This window comes from Varroa destructor, unplaced genomic scaffold (genome assembly GCF_002443255.2).
Source record: "Varroa destructor unplaced genomic scaffold, Vdes_3.0 BEIS01000003.1, whole genome shotgun sequence".
In the NCBI taxonomy this organism is placed as follows: domain Eukaryota; kingdom Metazoa; phylum Arthropoda; class Arachnida; order Mesostigmata; family Varroidae; genus Varroa; species Varroa destructor.
This window is the reverse complement of record NW_019211456.1, coordinates 1,512,966-1,530,053: the sequence shown is the minus strand read 5'-3', so window position 1 is coordinate 1,530,053 and position 17,088 is coordinate 1,512,966. Positions and strand designations below refer to the sequence as shown.

Genomic DNA, 17,088 nt, shown 5'->3' with positions numbered 1-17,088 from the left:
GATCAGAAAGAATTAGGATACCCGTGGTGATGTAAACAATCGCCAGACAAACGGTGATGCGGCTGGATCGACGAAGAACGCCCATGTCTAAGGGGTTAACGAAGGTGATATCGCAAACCTATATTGTATAATTCGCGTCTTTATTTCATCAAAAAAAAAGAAAGTAGACTACGTGCAGCCTGGAGTTGCAATGAGGAGAGTATGCCAACAATGCCAAAGTAAGGACACACTTTTGGAGGTTGCATGGTTACGAGACCGAATGCGTGTATCCCATAGCTGCCGTAGTAAAGAAACTCCACAGCTAACAATTTGAGGCAGTTCAGGCACCGACGGTTGGTCATGGGATACGACAAACATGAAACAACAAAACAATAAAGACTATGTAGCATATGAGTACTTTAAATATTATGTTATGTAAGAATACTGTGTAAATAATTTTAACATTTATTTTTTGATTGGATAAATTCCCTTCTTTTATTTGTATTGCACTATTTGTAATTGTATATTGTAAATAATCATATCTCGCGTTGTACTTAGAAACTAATTGTTCTTAAACCTAAATTTCATATCTGATAGAGTAGACTAAACTTTTCCATAGGTCTAATCGTTCCCCACGTTTTCACATTTTTGTCATACCAATAGCTGTTATAATTATCGGTGAGGTGAAATTGAGTGGGTTTATTGCAAACACATGCTATTGGCCTCAGAAGAAATACGGTATATATTGTAAACTAGTACACACTTTATCTATTTATCTTATACTTTCGAAGATGCGTGTCTGGCACTGTAGGTGCAACAGGTTATTTAATATCTAGCTGTGGCTTTTTTTGGAGTTGCCCTTAATTTAATGAAACTGATTTATAACTCCCGCATGGGAATTTAAATTACGCTAGAATGAGCACATTTGGCCATTATAACTTTAAAGAGGAATCAGTAAGTAAACGTGTGCAGGGTAACTCGATGCAACTGATCACTTTTAAACTGGGTTTATCTCTTGTGTAACGGTATTTTAAAAATCTTCTTTTATTTGATAACATATTGTAGTAAAATAAATCCCCTAATGCATAACTAATGCGATAACGCTGATGTGCAGCTAGAAGTTTCCAGAATCAGTCTACAGAGAGGGGTTTTAGAAAAGGCATGAAATGGAACGGAAGTACTGTTTTAATGATGGCAACTATAATCAAGGACCAAGCCAAATAGAGGCTGTCAGATGGTGACTATAAAAGAAGTCATCGACAACATCAACATTTTCTATATAAGGTATAAGCCGGTTCTATAAACTTACTGTAAGATTAGTCTCCAGAATATGGTAGGTTTCTTCCGGAAAGTTAATTAATATTATGTGTTTCTTAGCGAATTAACAAAAACTTGGATATACAGTGGCTTCAAAACTCGCAAACAAAATGTCTCGCTCAGTGTCTATGTCATCGTACGCAGCTTCTGTATGGGTTTATCCCGACTGAGGCATACCGCACCGACTTCACCATTACGTTTCCCCCAAGGTAGCTAGTTGACCCAGTTATCAAAGAAAGCTAGCTAAAATGTGGGTTACTCTATCTACCCCACTAAATTTCACTGCATATTTCTCTGTGTTTGATTTACCAATGTTTCTTTTTTTTACTGCGTGGGGCCGTGATATTGGTTGAGTAGTAAAGATAAGCTAGCGGGATCGTTGTTTTTATTTATACAGTCCCCTTTTATCTACGATGTTTTATAAACACATGAATTTCCTTTATTATTCTTGAGTTGCTATTATATCGTTTGTTGGCTAACTATTGTTATGCGGCGCGTTTATGCACTGAGATAGCAAGTTGTTGGTCTCGAACTCGAACGGTCTATCCTTTTGCCACTTCCACACAACCTCCGCACAATCCGACCAAGATTTTCGTGAGGCAAACCATAACATTTTCAATGAGATTTAGATTTAAAATGCTCGAAAATTTATTAGAATTGTTTTCGATAGAAAAATTAAGCGCCGTTTTGGAGAGGAAAAATAATTACGATCCCACTTTTAATAAAACGTTTTGATTGCTGCTACTTCTCAGCAGTGCGTGTCTACTTTAACTTCATTTGACCTGCAGACCAAGTCCTAAATCGCCCTGCTACTCTTAAATTTTATGAAGCGTCAATGGTCTTGCGTAAGAGACACTGTTCCTTCCATAAAACTGTTAAAAACCGTAATCGCTGATGTAACTTGATAAGAACGAATTCAGCTAGGTAACTGAATTTGGTTAACAAAACAAGGATTTTGAAAGTGCCTATCGAAGTCCTGTATCTGATATACAAGAGTTTTTTTTTTTCTTCAGGACCATTCACTTCTTTTTCTTTACTAGTTCTCTTTTTACAGTACTTTTGGGTAAATTTTCACGTTTTTTTGTTCAATTTCATTGCTGTGCGTTAAAAAGCCATTTAGATGATCACAGTCGTCGTTATGCAGAAGCGTTTTGGGCGGATGGATAGAGTCTCGTCCTGTAATGACCGTAACGATACAAAACGATTAACCAAAAAAAAATCATTATCGCGAATGGCCGCCTTTTGATGAGCCCTTGCAGCCCTGACGGTTGTAAAAGTAACAATATATCATAGCGAGGATCCACAATAAAAAAAAAAACATTGATTGAGCCTATTAAATAAAAAGGAAATCTTAGTATGCAATAATTATTTGTGTACATGGTTGATCCAAGAAATCCATAGCCAGTCGATAGGCGGACGCAGATCAGCATCAATAACATCATTAAGAAAAAAATGAACGACATATTTCCTCTACCCTAGATCACAATATAATAATATGCTGCTTGTATCAACAGAATCAGCAAGAGCTCTAGGACTGGATATTATTTGGCCAGCTTTGAAGCACCCGTTCACGGTAAATAGATGTCTAATCTTAACGTTATAACGTCGCCCCCATCATCTATTCTTGGAGTAATAGCCGTGATAATATCTTGTGTCTCGAGGCTTAACTATGATTAAGACAAAGTAGAAAATTCAAAGCGACAACGAACTCCGACGGCCCACTTCAATTGATGATAATATCTCATTATTTATAAGCCAACGCACACGGCTAACCGCAATTTGTCACATATATGTAGGGCCCCGTGAAAAAACGATTTCAGAACAGAATTTCTTATACAGGGCTTCTTTTATAGCGTCCACAGCCATTTAAAAGGCGATAGTTTAAGAAGATAGGTAAAAAGCTTTGTAATTGGTAGTGCACGTCGACTTATAATTTGCATCCGTATATGCTATTTTCTATTGAAAGGCCATTTTTTATTCGAATGCACTGAGTACGGTCACTTTTGTTAACTACACGTCCACCACGAAGGCTGCATAACTACGTGTAATTTAAAGTGATGTCCTATAACCAAAGATAGAGTTAGCCTATTCTTTCTTCCCTGATCTTAGGTGTTCTGTACCGATGGTCAATTTCAGCCGCTCGTCGATAAGATATTGCTCTTTCTCTTACACAGGCGAAACGGAAAGAGAGCAAATACCAAGCGCCAACGCTGCAGTATCTTGTTGCAACGCCATCGTGCTGAAACGTGACAGGTTCAAGATGCAACAACATGCGTTTATATCATATCTCGTTGTTTACACGATATTCGAAGCTATTTCGAAAGTTACATTTGCAATTGTACCACTTTCATGTGTATACGGTGAGATCAGTGGGGTGAATAATTTTAGAAAAAAATCAGTTTCTACATCGTTGCTTTTGTGCTACATATGGCTTTGCTGTTAGACACAGCAAGCAAAGTACCCGCAATGGAGATAATCAGCTACAAAAGGCTTTCAGAACTGAACCTGGTGGCAAACGTAACTTATGCTTATAACATGACCTATTCACTAATTATGGCTAAATAAGCTTAAAAAAAAAGAATAAAGCATGTAAGCCAGTCATTGACTTCAAAAGTGTTTTCAGATGCTTTTAGCTTTTCAGTTTGTTGAGGAACACAGCGTTTTATTATAATTCGAGTGATAACAAACGAAAGCAGTATCCGAAAAGAAATATTGACATAAACACTCATTTTACAATGAATGAATAAAGTAAAACACATTTCAATCGCTGAGATCTTAAACGCATTGAGTAAAAACCATTGCGACATGTGGGAATTGGTTGATACTTTTATAAAATTCGAACACAAAGAATGTATTTCATATAAAACGCAATCGACTTTAGCAGATAAGACAATGACAATAATAATATCCTATTGCGTTCATATGTGGGACGTCGTCGAAAGCCAATGCCAACCGAGTTTCTTGCGATGGGCAGTATACGGAAGCCACGGATGGTGTGTTAAAACTTCCTGTCTGCTCACTAGAAATGTGATACGAACTTGTAAAGCTGATCCTAAACAGCTTCGCCTTTGAATTCAAACAAGGCATCAATTCCGTAAAATACATGCACTATAAAGCCCATTACTTCGGCGGCAATGGCCAGAGCTACTTTCGCAGCCGGGTCGCTAGCATAGAGAATTGTAGCGAGCGCTTTGATATATATATACATCACTGAGGTAAGAAACGCTTGAGCAGCACATGACGAAAAAATGACGGATACAGAAATCAACGTCATCATCGTTCACAAGAAATACGACCATACGTAAACGCATCCATACACGCAGAATACAAAAGCAACAGTATGACTAAACGAAACACTATTTCAATAAGTTTAAGCCATCCGTTCACGGTGCACCTGCACTTAATAGTAGGCCTGCGGTCGCCCCCCTTCGACTGTAGCCATTGCGGATCTTCATTAACACAGCAGTAATAGCGCTTTCGACTATAGTACAACTGTGAAAATACAATAGCCTTACGTGGTCCTTTGTACAAATGTTCCGCTAGTTAACGCCATTTCCAGCCTAAAGCTGGCTGGTTCGCGCGGTCATAAATTTCGCTCGTGACTGATTATGATAGAATAAAACTGCGAGTCAACGGATATTGCTGAAATCTGCTATCATTCCTCCGTAAGCTTACTCCCTCCATCTATGAAGTTACTGAAATCTTAAGGAAAACATTGAGTATGGTGCATAAGCAAATACATATCTTTTGGCAGAGCTATTATGACGTCAACAACGCTGATGGTACTAACAATGCTGTACAATTTATATGAACTGTCTAAGGACAAACGAATTGACTGACCATGTCTGGCAAACGATAAATGTTTAGAGAATTAACTAGAGGTCATTTATAACGGCGAGCCTGAGTTCGGTTAGCATTCTATATGCCTACGAATTACATAATTCGGTTCAGGTTTGACAACTTATTTCAAAAGCTTCGTAACAAAGGTGATCCATTCTCATCATTGGTCGTAGCACTCCAGTTCGGCGATCCGATCTTCAATTCACTAATAAACCTTTGTTTATTTGCTTCGCGTGAGCTTACCACAGTTCACCGTGGGCATGTCCTATTTTCAGTTTTCGGCCGCAATATGAAATCGCAAACAGTCTTTGACAACCGTCGGCCAGACAGAGAGACTTAAAATTTGTGGCACACAATATGCCGGAATGCCGATGGCATCTCTTCTTGGTATAACAAAATGGTAAACGTACAATACATTGACTATGTAAAGGCTTCTGTTATCTGTTAATATTGTTTGCCAATATGTCTAAGATCTTCTTTAAATGTATCTTGGCGCTCGTAGAGCATGAAAGGCAACAATAGTGCAACTGCCCAATTAAGTCATCAAAACGCTTTAAATAGTGATTTGCCATTAGAAGTGATTTTTTAGCGGGCGCGCAATCGTGATTTTAGATAAATAGTAAATACGATTCGGTATTTTCCTGTACTCTGTTTACCAAAATATTCCTTCATTGAGAAACGCCAAATGATACCACTTCCCACCGAAGTCGTAGACTGGAGCCGCCCTTCATTTATTCGACTGGTGTTTTCGTTTAGATGAAGACCTCTTGTGCGAGCCCCCTTTGCACTAGTTATGCACTTGTTAATCGCTTATCGAAGCGTTGCGTAGAGGTTAGCTTGCTTTTACGCAGTGGTCGATCGCGTAGTGAAAAAATTTGGTTTTAGCCAAAAGCCTCCTTAAGAAACTTCTGTTGCATGATCAGACGGGTAATCATTACCAAGGTTGTAGTGTCGGTAATGTAAGGGTTTTAGAGCAACGGCTATTCATTTCGAGGGCACTTTGGGCTACTCCGATCGCTAAATGATCGTAGATTTTTCCCGATAACCGCAGGGGCTTCACTGCACAATTACTACTATTATTATTGTATTAAACTGCGAAACTGAGTTGAATGATAATGGTTCACTGAAGAAGTTGGGGCAAACAAAACAGACATAACTTACAAAAAGGAACTGAAATGTGACTCCCAATATTTGTTATAGAATTAATAATTTCTTATAGAATACAGTCAATTAAATAACATGAAGTATTTAATAGATCGAAAACACCAGCTGACTCACCATATCGGGATGGCTGGTGATCCTAGACTTTCGAATGAGATTTAAGACCGATAGGGGAACTAAGAAAGCCGCTTTTGGCATGAGCAGTGGAAAGGCTAGAAACGACGTGCAAACGGAAAAGTAAGCGCTGTCGTTCGTGAGAAATTAACCCATGGAGCACTGTATGGAATCTCAAACCGTAGGTACAATAGAGACAATAAATCTAATGACGAATTTGACAGTTTTAACCTACCCACTAGAAGCTTGTATTAGAGATTGAGTGTCAGTAGTCTTCTGTTCGTGCTCGTGACTTGAAGCTCGTTTTCGCAGTCATTATCCTCAAAAAGTCCGATAGCAGATATTAATTGCCAGTGGTATTCTAACCCAGTGTTGTCTACGGCCCGCTATACTGTGTTGAAATTTTGTGCAAAGTCCGCGCCGTTCGAACAGACTTTCTCTGTGAAACACGTCGTGAGAACTTACAATCCAATGTTTTTAGGTTGCAGACTTTAGCAAGAAAAGATCGAAGGTGTTGTTCGCCAATAAAGCCACATCGAGGACGCCGGAAGTTTCTAATACGCTCGCAGTTAAAATGTACACTAGCGCCCTAACGACTCGGTGCACTTCGGTCAAAATGAAGTAGTCACCATTTAAACATCTGGAATTTTTATGGAACTGATATTAGTGGGTACCTCGTCAGTTTCAGTTTTCAGTAGACAATAGAAATGCTTAGCTAAATCAGCGGTAACGAACTTAACGCTAACAAATGTGGATAGCCTAAATCGCTGACCTCTAGCTAGCTTTATTAAGTGAACTGGTAAATAAAGAAAAAACCCGATATTGGTCCGCAACTCGAAAGCTGGAAGAAGGATATAATTTAACATCCTAATCCAGATTCTATACCAAGTGCAACAAGCCTAGCATGAAACTGATTATTTTTAACTGTTCCCTTTTACATGTCCTCGTGAAAATATACGAACTGTGGATCTATTTAGCTCTAACCACTAAAGAAACCATTTACTACTTTTAACTGGGCTAATAGTTCGAGTGTCATAGGCACTAAAAGGTGCTGTTAAGGTTCGTCAAATACCCTAACGATCTGGCGTGAAAAAAACATATATTAAGCATCTACAAATCAAAAAATTGTTGACACTCTTCAAACGGCTCCGTCTAAAAGACGAAACTTTTTAGCTATTCTTGTAGCTTGTGCGAAAATACTTCATTGCAAAGCAACAGGGTGCCTTTTGGCCTCCTGAATAGTCTACCGATCTCTTCTTGCCTAAAAAGAAATGACGCACTAATTAAATTGCTGTTTTTTAAATAAATGGGATAAATATATAGTCTCCTAACATCGACAGCTTAGTTTTTGCAAAATGCTTCGTAAAATTATATTAGAATCTTCTTTAGCCATAATAGGCGCTTCAGTCAGGTGTAACGTTACGTGTCGTTATTTAATAAAATTATCGCCATCTATGTATCGTACTTGAAAGCAGTCTGCGAGAAAGAAGACAATTCCCTATTTAAGTGCACCAATGATCTGTAGATAACATGGTATAGATCTATGCGCTCTACCTCCATTTTAGAGCATTGTTAAGACGAGAAGACTTTCACTGTAACATTAAATTTACCGGCCTAAAATGGTACATATTAATTAACTGGTTAATAGGTTGACCTAAAGCTATTTCGTAGAAAAGGCTGCGCGCTGGTGCCACGTACATATAGATTAATGTTCGTCTGCTGCTGAGATGCGACAGAAAACGAAAACGAACAGCCAAAACTGTCAAGGGATGTCATCTACAAACAGCTAATGATAGTAAAGCATATAATCAAGTACCTAGTTTTTCCTGTAAAGCCATGAACCATCATCATTCGTTTTCGGCTAGGCAGTGCTGATATATATAGGACCAAGGATCATTAATGCATAATCGTAAATGCTAGTTCTATAGATAAAACTAATAAAACCTGAGATATCAGCCTCAAGTGATGCATTGGTGATGCGTAAAATATTACGCCACCTCAATTCCAGCTGCGACATACAGGTATATAATGCCTGTTGTTAAATGGTTCTAATCCTAGTAACAAATTTATTAAGTATTTGCCATCATTCTTTACTATTTATACCTATTTTTCAACCAGCTTGGGTGTTTCCTCTCGGCAGACATTTTAGGACTTTTGTCGAGTAATTCATTCTGCCAGATGCTAATTCCCTGGTCATTGTCCGATATACGTTTAATAATTCCACTTATCAGTGATCGAAAAAGGTTTGTAAATGCAAAGTCCGCTGAATCAAATAGGCGCGTAAAATTTCTGGTTATTTTCGCACGTTTTGGCCTCAACATGCATGTGCATAGTATAGAAAATGTGCAAAATGGAGTTCGTTTCGCTGGATCGAATTTGGATTGTTTCAGGCAGCAACTACAACACAAGACCGTCATAATAGAGCTGGAAGAGCGCTTTCGAGCCGTGTATCAGAAGTAAACAATAAATAGGGGAAGTGAGAAAGGCAATTTTTGAAAAAACCGCGGGAACTTAAAATCAACGTAATACTAAACTATCGTAAAGATTATTTTTTAGAGTACCACCATTTACATAATTGTTGAATCTTAATTTGAATTGCAAGATTTGCATCTGACTCGGCATGGTCAACGTCAAACTGTAAAAATCCATGACACGTCGAAGGTAGGAGCGTGGCTTTCTAGAGAATCCGTCCTGAGTGAAACAATATAACACTGAAACAATGTAAAAACATTGCTAAGTGATGAAATATTAAAATCTAATAGAAAAAATAAGCAAAAGAGAATACTATTTCTTTTTAATTCATGCCAAACAATAATACAAACAAGATAAAATGTGTAAAGTTATTAAAAAAAAATTGATGGTAAACGAACGAAAGTAAAAGCTACGATCAGAAGGAAAGTTATGAAGTTCTTTTTTGTTTTTTATCAAAGGATAACACGAAAAGGATTCAAAACAATAATAGCGAAGCGACGAACAATAGCTGATTGGCAAAAAGTTAGATGACGGAGCTTTCGAGTTTCGCCTAACAGACTTGCGCTCATCATTGTTAATGTGTTATCAAGGAAAAAAATTTAGATTCAACATACCCTCTATGTCTTTTTTACCGTTGCGGTGACTAGATTGGCAGTGAAAACAGCTACAACCGTAAAAAAAAAAGATAATCTCTCATTTGGATGCAACAAGCATCAGTTGAGCCATATCGTGACATACGTTTTATTAAATATATCCACAAAGCACATATTTGCATGCACGGATTACTGAACAACATGTTCTCGTGGTACATTGCTCGATCGTTAAGAAAGCCATTTAGCTGCAGACTGATCATTCGCGGAGTAATTAGTACGAATAGTTTCGTTCATGTATTCCAATGATGCCCCCAAACTGGGTAACTATTTAGGTCATCAGCTCACATCAACATTGATCGGACATATGTAGGTGTTTGATCTGTCGAAGTGTTCGAACTCTGCTAATTCGATGGTCGGTGACTTGACACATCCTTTTGGAACACGGACATTTGTTGTATAGAAAACGATGTCCGGTAAACGATCGTTCAGTCTATTGAATGCATGTGCTGCAGGAAGAACAGAGAATAGGGTCTACAGGGCAAAACTGGGTAATCCGGTTTAGGATCTAACGCATAACTGAGTAGAACGTTCAGCTACTGCTGACTATGCGGTTTGTTTCGATCGTCAAGGTTAGATGTATTTCTAAATTGTTCCTGCGTAGAGTTTAAAGTATTCTAATTGCAGCCTATTTTATAAAGTTTACTTGTGCAGAATAAACCATTTCCTTGTTGCAGGTCATGTTGAGGGATACTGATTAAAGAGTCTTGCACAGTGTATACGTACTTATTAGCAGCGGGTTATTGCAGCTCTAGTAGACACAAATCTGTCTTGTTTTTTCCTAATTTTCCTAATTTCCTAATTATTTGCATAGTAAAAGCTATCTTTTTTTCGTTTCTACGTTTCTCGTTTTTCTCTTCTACTGCGGAATACAGCAGATTCGATCATTAAAAAGATTTAGCAAATACCTGGCGGATTGCGCTCAATGTTCTACGGTTGTTGTAGCATAAATATTATTGCCCTGGAATCGAAGATCAACATCGGTAATCAAACAAGTGATAAGCTCTATCTCGTCAATATAAAATAGTTTGAAATTTCATTATTTGTTCATAGCATCACAGCTGAACGGTTGCCATGATATTTATTGTTTCCCATACGGCCAAATGAGCGAAAGTCTTGTCATATCAGAATTGTAAGCAACGATGCTATCCCTACTTGCGACTGAGGCGCGACTTTCCTGATTAAAGAGAAATCATTTTCCTTGTCCACTGTTGTATTTTATTATCTGAGAACGGCTGGAGAATTGTATATAATTTCTATTTTGAGTTATGTTCAAAATGATCGTCTTCTTTTTCCCATGCTTCAGATCGCCGATGCTATATGATGACTGCGTATTTACAAATCTATGAAGATGCACTTTGCCACCGCTATGTGTCCCGAGATCACCACTAATATAATCTATTCATTTGAAAGCTAGTTGTTTATGTTCTTCTTCGCCTAAACTCACCATTCTTATGTTAATACCTAGACTAGTACAACGGATCCACTCTAGACCTCTAAGACATGGTCGTCTTGTTAACTTCTATGAAGATCGCTAGAAAAAGCTTTTGCCACAGTTTCCGAGCTAACTATGCTAAACTTAGCTTGTAACCATAGTTTGCATACGCGTTCTAAAAGACGCGTAGCTAAACATGCTTCCTCTTAGCGGACTTTTCACCTTGATTAATATTATCTGCACCAAAGAAATCTGTTGGATTCGGTAAACGTTCTGTGCTAGTCATATTACATTACTATTTCAGCGGGCGTCGGGCACAGATCTCAGCTTGTCTTTTCGCTCTAAACAAAGGTTGCTGAAGAGATACAATGGAAATGTCAGTAGAAAATCAAGTACACACAGTCGTGTGTTAAAAAGCTTCTTCCGTTTGTTATTGAGCACGTTTATAGAATGCGCGTCCTCATGATAGAATCTGAACGCTCATTAGATTTTGAGTGATTTGAAAAGCTTTCTTCGAGAAATTTCGTTTAACGGTAAGTTCGGGAACGAATTTAAACTTTACTTCTAATAGGATAAAGCACTGATAAATTTCTAACGCAAATCCACGAAAAATTTAGAACCCTATTTAATAAGGAAAATATAGTTAATTTCGTAGAATGGCTTTTCCTTCCTGATTAGAATTTTGGCACCAATTCATTTGGGTAAGAATAATAATAATAATACTCGACATTACGTTCGATACTTTCTACTAGCGGTCAAACATAATTCGGTAAAAAATGATAACTGTGCTCGAATAACATAGCGTTTTTTACTGCACAGATAGTTTATATTTAGATATTTTTAATAAGTTAGTTTGTTTCTTATTTCAGGTTGCGAAGGTGTTTTAGTTTTTTACAAAAATGTAGCCACACTCCTTAGCAAGACAACTTTCTCGTGCACTAGGGATTTGCAGAGCAAACCGAGCCCCAAAGTTTTCCGTATAAGATATGTATCGGTATAATGTACGAATAACTTCGAATCACTACTTCAGACATGAAAGCATACGAAAAAAACGGAGGTATTACTTTTGCGTATATCTGTGTGGGTGTGCGTGCTACAAATAAGTCCTTTACGCTATCCACAAAAATTCTAGAATATATAAAAGCCAATCCTATATCTCATCAAGATATGGGAGATCAACGGTGTAGCTAAACTTAAAAAGGAGAAAAGCTACGATATCTGGATAACTACGCCAAAACGTTCGTCGCAGTTGAGTAGCCAACCGAAAATTTACCGCAAAGCCTTCACTCTTTTGTGGTGCACAATACACAATAATGAAAAATTTCATTCAAAACACATATATATATATATATATATATATATATATATATATATATATATATATATGTGTGTGTACGAGTGTTTACATGCATGAACTACTGAATCACAACAATGCCTACATAGGGGGGTTGATTCGGCTAGAGCTAGAGATCAAGTTATAATAAATCAATAAACAGTGACATGGCTTTTTTTCTGGTGTAGAAATATTTCTACAATCATATACTTCTCTCTGGAAATTGGGCACTTTTGAATAGCAGAGTCGTTAAGGGAGGGTCGAATATTAAGTTACACGATCGCGATCGACACTACAGCTCGGCCAATGCAATAATTACGAAAAGTCTACCAAGTTGACTAATTAAAATGTACATAGAAAACGAAGAGGGAATCCAATGGAGCGTGGGGCTTACAATTGCTACCTTTACATACCAATATAAGCTCAACCGTCCACACAGAATAGAATTCGTATTTGGGAAACGTACGTCAAGCTGAGCAGAACGTTATTACTAGAAATCAGTTTTTGGGAATTGGCATAATATAGAACTTATGTCTAACTGGGGTGTTGGTTGCAATTGTCTCCCTGTTAAGCTGACGTATCGGCTGGGCCATTGCTTTCTTCCAAAGTTGGAGTCGTCTTTACGCCCGCGATCCCTGCACATTTTACCGTTTTCCCTCGTACCACCTAATGCATAAACCACTAAACGTTACAACCGTCACCAATGATCCTTAACAGCTAGGATAATCTTATCAGGGGTACGATAACGTTAAAAGAAAGAAAGAATTTCATTGCTCAAGAAAGACTTCCATTGCTTACAGCGATTGGTTTGTCATCGGGCTGGTGGTGGGGAGAATTTTGCTGGCCGCTGCTCCAGGTGAAGATTTACCCTTTCTGTCTATGGTTTAATTCAATAGTTACTTCGAAGGTAAGCCATGCGTACTTCGAATGCGGCTATAGGAGTGTCCGCGACTATTTCTGGTGCGGTCGAATTTATTTCGAGGACTTACAGGTGAGCAGAGTCTGCAAACGTAAGTGCCTGAGAGGTCAAGCTCCCCAGCGTCTGAGTAACACATCGTGTGCAGTAACCACGAAATGTCATTGGACGCCTAGGTTCCTGTAGACCGACAAATTGACTATCCGGTTTTGAGGCAAAGGCCACGTGTTATGTTTCTACTAGCACTCTTATTATTAAAAAAATGGACATGCGCCCTGTATTCACTATGATTGGTATGATCAGTTATATAATTTTCAATCATATCAGATTAAATAAAGTAGCTAATGTCTCTATTTTTTTTTTTTAGTGAAAGGCTATTTATCTATCGTAAGGCAGTATTACCAAAGCAAATAGTAGGACAATTGACTTTGTAGCGCATACGGATCGGATGCATGCAATTTTTTTGCCTTTGTAGAAGGCAACACTATTCAATATACTAACGCCACTTAATCAAGTGGTATGTAATGGGATCAATTTATTTTTGCATAATAACATAATAACATGTATGTACGCATTAACGTAAAATGTGTTTCGTTCGTTTGATTTTAATTACTTTGCCCTGCCCCATATTATTATTAATTTTATATCGGTGATTTAATTTATATATATATTGGTGTTATTTATACATATTTAATTTATATATATTGGTGATAATCGAGCGAAGCTGGGCATATTTCGAAGGACAGTCTAAACTATGAGAGTGGAAAAAGTATTTGTATCAGCACATCTTGTCGAACCGTTCATTCATGAACTATCGATGATTCTTTCAAGAACTCTGCTTCCGCACGACGTCTCAGGATTATTTTACTTCCCGTTTGCATAATACGTCGGTGTCCTTATTTTTTTTTGTCCTTCTTAAATCCAACCTGTTTTATCTTGTTACCACTTCGTTGGCTGATTATATAGATAAGTAGTAGAACGTTAGAGCGTCACCGTGCAGCCGCGCTGTTTCAGAATTTACCGCCAATATGTCATACAGGTATGGTAGTTTATCTTGATTATGGTTGTCGTTGTCACTTCTGCTACTGTGATCATTGTTACAATTGTATATACCTACAATTGCGTATCGTTATAACGTTCTGGATCGCGATGTTTGTGGTCGACCCATAAGTATGCCTTTGCTGTCGAGAAATAGGGCCCAGATTGAGGAAGTATCTCTTGCTATGTACTCTGTATTCTCGGAACCGGTTCCGTTACGTGCTACAGCGCTTTACGGTAATTTTATATTGCTGCATAGACGCTATAAATCGGCCTGATCGGCCATTTTCCCGTTCTCACCTCGTTTCGATTTTCTGACCTGTTCTATGTAATGTAGCAGGCAAAAAAGTGACTAAGATAATTCAATTTGATCGCGCCAATTACATGAAAGAAACTTTTGTAAATATTAGACCTAACTCATTTCGATTGATTGTCTTTATTGAGGAGCATTTGAAAAGCGTCAACGGCTCACTTCATCGGTATGCATATCTTCTCAGCTTACAATTATGCTTAAATATGTCTATGAATCTGTGAAGATTAGTCGAATCTAAACAAAATAGTCGTAATTAAGAGATGGGTCCCGGCAAAGGCAACGTATACAGAATCACGTTAAGGTTACGCGGTCGCTTCAGCAGTTCTCGAATCTGTGATGTCCGTTCCTCAGTTAAGCAGCGCTTCAAACGACGGATTTATCCTCGCGTTTCTCAACTAGCTGACCGGCGCGCTTTTGTACTGGGTCCCTAACCCAGCTCAGGCATTCCTATGTCTAGTGAACAAACACACGATCGTTGCGCACTCACAGAGATGTGTACTTTTTTTGCGGGAAATAGCAAAGCCAGGATGCACCTGAAGCATCTAATCATAACTCTGGGCATTTAAAGCGTATGAGCCGGTTGTCCGGTATAGTATTTCCTTCAAAGTCCCTCTTTCAACCATAAACTAGTGAAGATGCTTGCGTTCTGTAAAGGAAATCATATCTTCCTTCGTTGATTTATTGGCTGAAATGATTCTAGTGCACCGATTCGAACAACAAATGATGATAAAATTGATGAAACTTGCTAACTTAGCCTGAAATACAAATATCGCTTTGTTTCTTTCCTTCGAAAATCGTACGCAGTACAATTTTCGCTTCTATATAAAAGCAATTGTAATCTTTGGGATCGTTTATAGCTAAACCATAGACGATTACAGTTCACACATGGTGATCACATTTGTACCCACAGTGGGTGTCTATGTGGAAGACCAATATAGTCGCCGTCCTGTCGTAGACGCTGTTTACCATCATCATCATCGGCTCTCATGGTAACAAGCATTAAAATCGCTTGTCTAATATTCGATAGTAGCACGTAGCCTTCAGAAAAGTGCGACTTGTGCGTGAGTCTTTCGCAGAAATCATGTCAACCAGTACAGATAGCGATAATGGTTGTAGCGCAGTTGTTTAGGCGCTTCAGGACGCGGCTATGTGAAACAAGCTGAATCAGTCGCTGGGGGTCGCATCAGTCAGCCGATGGGGTGACTAAGTGAATAGGGGGTTCGGTAATGCGTTTAAGGCTTTCGTATTATTATGATTAGTATTAATCTGTACAATATGTTGCCGAACAGTACGATCACGTTCTGGTTTTCTTAGACGAAGCCTAACCTATCAGAAATCGCCTTCCTAACAAATCCGAGGTCCGGAATCACGCAGATAAATGGAAGTTAAATAGGAACCACAATGGATTTCGTGCTTGGACGCTAGTCGTTCAAGGTGAAAGGGGTTCAACTTATAGCGACAGCAACGTACGCACCGATCAAATCTTTATTCTTCGATGAACAAATCCGCCATATCTAAATCGCCTGTAGCAAATGATCTGAGTTTTCCAGAGAGAAGCCTTCTCAAACTTTGAAAGTCTCTTCCCCAAAATCGGGTCCGTAGAACTAAACGGGGTGTAGCAAATCTTTCTTCAAATAAACGAATTCGAGTACAGGTAGAGGCCAGGTGCGATTTTTCGTCGATACACACGAAAGCTCTGCAACAGATCTTGCTACCAAAAGCGATTTTACTCATTGCTACGTTAGCTGTGTAAGGCCATTATAGACTCCTTCGTCTCTATATAGATACAGTAGTTACCATTGCGCAAAAAGAAGAAGTTTCACACTGCAGTTACCTACAGCGGGGAAAAAGCTAGCCGTAGCAACGGCGACTCGACCGAATCAATGAACAGGCAACATCTGCCCTGTCTCAAAAATCGCTAGTCACCAGCAAAAGTTTAAGTTGTCGCATTCAACGGCTATCTGAGACCGACCTGATGATTCTGTGAAACAAGCAATGAGCAACAACTGGCCAGCTTACTAAAACGGAATGACAGTCAAATAATAATAACCCGTTTCTGTGTTGTTAAGTGTATTGCGGGTGGTATAGATAGTGTACCTTGCCCTGATCTACCGCAACAACAGCAGATAAGTAACTGATGAGTGACACACAGTAGCAAGCACATCCAGTAAAGGGGGCTCGATCAGTCTATATGTCGGTGGCTTGGTCGAGAACTTCGCTGTGTGTCATAGATAAATGTACCAGGATGATTCGTTTCTAATAACAGTTTCGCTGCGGTATAGAAGGCATACATCTAAAAACATGGCGAACACAGTTTTTATAAGGAGCCGGATGGTTAAGACGAATTCAATTCTGGTACTCAAACTAGCTTTCAGTTGACATGTGGCAACGCAGACTGGAGATCTATGTGGCTATTTAGACTATTGCTGATGGAAATTATCACCGTTATTATATAGTGCGGTATAATGATTAACTTACGATTAGCGTAACGGCCAATGAGTAATATATAGATAATTACCG

General features: G+C 38.5%; 2 long non-coding RNA genes across 3 annotated transcripts in view; both read left to right on the top strand.

Annotated features, from left to right (window-relative positions):
- Window positions 1-14: 14 nt before the first annotated feature.
- On the top strand, window positions 15-3,901 carry LOC111247905 (uncharacterized). 2 transcript variants are annotated; one of them, XR_015324834.1, is made up of 4 exons: window positions 15-218; window positions 1,094-1,263; window positions 2,811-2,869; window positions 3,471-3,901. It is a non-coding gene; the product is annotated as an uncharacterized LOC111247905 (long non-coding RNA). The 2 variants fall into 2 exon arrangements; XR_002672309.2 differs by lacking the exon at window positions 2,811-2,869.
- Window positions 3,902-13,039: 9,138 nt separating this feature from the next.
- LOC147756369 (uncharacterized) overlaps window positions 13,040-17,088 on the top strand; it is a 55,416-nt gene continuing 51,367 nt past the window's right edge. Inside the window, exon 1 of the long non-coding RNA XR_015324837.1 lies at window positions 13,040-13,292. This is a non-coding gene — a long non-coding RNA (uncharacterized LOC147756369). The remainder of the gene's footprint in view (window positions 13,293-17,088) is intronic.